The sequence below is a fragment of the Ruditapes philippinarum genome, unplaced genomic scaffold, assembly GCF_026571515.1.
Source record: "Ruditapes philippinarum isolate M1 unplaced genomic scaffold, ASM2657151v2 ctg2535_1_1_1_1, whole genome shotgun sequence".
Lineage (NCBI taxonomy): Eukaryota > Metazoa > Mollusca > Bivalvia > Venerida > Veneridae > Ruditapes > Ruditapes philippinarum.
In genome coordinates this window covers 159860-163824 of record NW_026858958.1, presented here as the reverse complement: position 1 = coordinate 163824, position 3965 = coordinate 159860, and the positions used below count along the sequence as shown (strand labels likewise).

The following is a 3965-nucleotide window of genomic DNA, read 5'->3' as shown; positions in this document are numbered from 1 at the left end:
ATCATATCAGTAATTTCTGTTGAAAGTATAATTCTACTTGAACAAGTACTAAGTGACATCAATAGAGTACACATTTTATTGCCAATGATGGAACAGCTTCATAAAATTCATTGTAGCTTATTTCCATTTTGACTCTAAAAAAGCATTTTGGTGTAAAAGATATTATAACTATAGCAGTCTAAAAAAGGAAATCAACTTTTTTACATTGGTGAAATAATATCAGGTAATTTGTATTATGGCCTTACTTTGGTATTGGTAGAGGATCCACTGTAAGCTTTGTAGCAGTATATAGAGGGTAGGTAGGTCCAGCTTCCTGCATTGTATCAGTAGTTGTTATCAGTTTAGAGTGTTTGCAACTATCTGTACTAATCTCAGGAAATGGAATTATTTCACCTTGTAAGAAACACTTCTTTAGGTGATGTCTCGCTTTAGAGATATCATAGTTTATTAGCCCTGGGTCATGACCAAGGAAAGCTGAGAAGGCAAAGCATATTGCCATAACACCACATAGTGGTTCATGTCCTTGTTGAGTGACTCCACGGTATATTACATTTGTTGTCTTTTTTTCACCATAAACTAGTTTTAATTGTGGGATGACTTGTTGGTAGTGAGTTGATGACATCAATGAGTCGTAAACATGGATTATATTTGTTTGAGGGAAGTAGCAGGAAGTAACCCAGTGTCCTTGTAATGGGTGTATATTTACTGAGAACAATCCATCAGGCAAACATTGTTTCAAATATCAAGAATAAAGATCAATAAGGCAAAGGCAGCGTTCACAGGACGCTGCCCCCGCACACACCCAAGCAGGACACCCAGAAAGTCACTATTATTAACACTCAGAGCACACATGATGTATTTGCCCTGTCCTGTTTTTGTTTGGGGTCCGCCTGGGCTCCTTGCCATTGGTTCTTGTTGCTGGGTCATATGGGGGCTGCGTTCATTGAACGCCACCTTTCCTTGTTGATCTTGTTTATCATATTTCAGCAGGAGTGAAGTATCCAACATAAGGTTCCAATTCATTATTACACACAGACTTTAACAGATTCAGAGCTGCAACGATGATATCATCAGGAATCTCTGTAACATGGTCTCCCACTAATGCTGCTAAGGCTGACGGTGAATACTGCGCTACATGTAAACAATCAGTCTGGGCCTGCAAAAAAATATACATGTTTTGATATAAAAGAATGAGATGACAGAATTTCAGCTACTTGCAGTACTGTTTACTTTGTTTTCTTGTATTACTGTTTACCTCAAAATTACTAAAATAGATAAATATAGAATCCCTAAAGAAAGCCCAACACAGCAAAATTGAAAATGTTGCAGGCACGGTTTGATTGAGCCTGTTCATGGACGGTACTGGAAAGTGCAAGTTACCGTCCACGCCCCCTAGCACCGGCTTAAGCAGAATTCAACATTTAAACGTGAAATAGTAAAATTTTGAATTTAGAAACATCCGCAGATGTGTTCATACGGCGGTTATCATGGAACCTTCAATGTGACACTTCCGTGCCATTCCATGAAAAGCGGCGTATGGTCCCCAAGTAATAAAAAGCGTGTGCCCTAAACGAGAAAACAATGGGCGGAACTAAATAAAATGGAATTTAGAAAGGGGATCAGAGGTTATGAAGCCTGCGTATCACAGATAAGACGTCAAAAGACAAATTTAAAAAGCAGGCAACATATCCTAAGGGTGATTCAACATGATTCAAGTAGGAATATTGGAACCACCCAACTAGAAAAAGTCAAAATGTATGCTATTCAAAACAATTAACAAATAATAAGGTAATGTCAATACATGCTGCATTGAACGCCGCCTTTCCTTGTTGATCTTGTTTTTCATATTTGATAATTTTTCTTGGAAATAACAAAGGTAAACTCAAAAGAGGTTATGACCCTACTATTTTAAGACATACTGCATGTTTAGTGTTCAACCCTTTTACAGTTGGACACTACGCTTTCCTCTTTTGATTGCATCTGACGGACCAAGTGGGAGACTCTATGATGGATAGTTCGTAAAGCCCTTTGGGACTGAATTGTCTTAATGTTCGTCTTCTGCCTTGCTTCGTCGGGCCCTTGTAGGTGATTTTCTTGTTGCTCTGTCTTCCTTTAGGACATTGAGTACTTTTGTTATGGTCATTGGGTTTACTTTTACATGTTTCTACATGATCATTTTAGTGTTTTACTTATTTAACCTTTTGTAACCATGACAACTGTTAGAATTTCACTTGGCGGGGATTCATTTTATTTACACTGTCTCGTTTATAGGAACATGGTGGGGCTAAGAGCGAGGTTTGGTGCACCATTAACCGGTTTAAACTCCCCAGCAGTCATTATTATGCTGCTGACCGTTCCAAGGCGGCGCCCCACTGTGTTCCTCAGATGTATGTCTATGTTGTTTCATACTGTTTTGGTGACACTTTTGCTTGTGTCCCTTGTTGTTTTCTCGTCTACGGTAAGTATCTTCCCCATTGCCTCTAGTTTTTATTTCTTTGATTAACGCCCCCCCCCCCTTCCCCCGGTCTCCTGTCCCCTTCCCCTTTGTGGGCCTATTATTATTTTCTTTGAATTCCTAATCAGTTACAAATTATTTATCATTTATTGATTAACGTGTCGTTGCCCTGTCCTTTTTATGTTTGGGGTCCACCTGGGCTCCTTGCCATTGGTTCTTGTTGCTGGGTCATATGGGGGTTGCGTTCATTGAACGCCGCCTTTCCTTGTTGATCTTGTTTTTCATATCATATCATAATATATCTGCTGTACCTGAATGGATGTCGTTTGTTCACTATGGCAGGGTCGGGATTGCATTAAATGAAGTTTTTCATCACCAGTGTACTGTTTGTCTGTGTGTTTCTGCAATCCAGTACTACCCTTAACCTAAAGTTATATGCAGGAAGGTATAAGCCATATATTATTTGCAAGTTTGTGATAATTGAAAAAGAATAAAAGTTTTCAATCTAAAGCTTAGACAGAAACAGATATGTTATAATGTAGAAGGTAAAATTTAATGCCAACATAAATATAAAATTAGGCTGATAACAATAGTAGAAGTCACCCTTCATGGAATTAATAGAACCCTTACTGTAAAATAACTTTTGTACAGGTGAGTTATTCAAATATTTTATTAAGTCGTGCATATGTAATATTTCAATTTGTGTCACCATACTCTGTCATGAGATTTATAACATTGTTGATATTCATCACACATAAAAACCCATCAATGCTGTAATTTGGCCACATCTATTCATGCAAGGATTTACTATGTTACATTAAAATATATATATGTATGCACACCTGACTTAGGTCTGGTTTCCCAATGGTTTCCAACTGGAATTATACAATTCTAGAGATATTCATGTATGAATCAATATTTGCTGAAAAATAAAAGGTTTCTTTCCTGATATTTTCAATACCCTGCCTTTCATATTATACCTGTTTACAGCTTAATGCTGAACGAGGAAAACTGTCTGATGCCACTCTTACCCAGAGTAAAATTCCAGTTGGAGCAGCAGAAACCATCGGGAAAGCAAGAAATGAGTATATATGGTGAAGGTTAAAGCACTACACTCCAGGACGGACGCCTGTTGACGGTGCCACCACGGGAAGGCGTCGCTTCGTTTTACTGATTCATATAAGTTAATGTGTACACCAAGATATTCATAAAAACAATTAAAAAAGGATTTACCCAATGTAAAAAGAAAAGTTACCCTCCATTCCATTACAATCATATAGGAATTTAAAAAATAATAAAAACACTTTTCTGAACCAAATGATATTGTAAATTATTAATTTAAACCAAGCAACATTAGGTATCATATGAATCAGTATATCTGGCACCATGAAAGCATGCTATATATAATTCTACATGTTGTCATATTCTTACCTGTTGGAGGCAAATATTCTGAAATGTCTATTCTAGGGTTTTGTTACATACAAGTAGTAACACTTTTTTAAATATATGT

The 3965-nt window shown here is 37.2% G+C and overlaps 1 long non-coding RNA gene across 1 annotated transcript; it reads right to left on the bottom strand.

The window, feature by feature from the left end:
• Nucleotides 1–986: 986 nt before the first annotated feature.
• LOC132754790 (uncharacterized) lies at nt 987–3328 on the bottom strand. Its single transcript, XR_009629126.1, has 3 exons — nt 3298–3328; nt 2767–2880; nt 987–1156 (listed from the first exon to the last, which is right to left on the bottom strand). It is a non-coding gene; the product is annotated as an uncharacterized LOC132754790 (long non-coding RNA).
• Nucleotides 3329–3965: the final 637 nt, after the last annotated feature.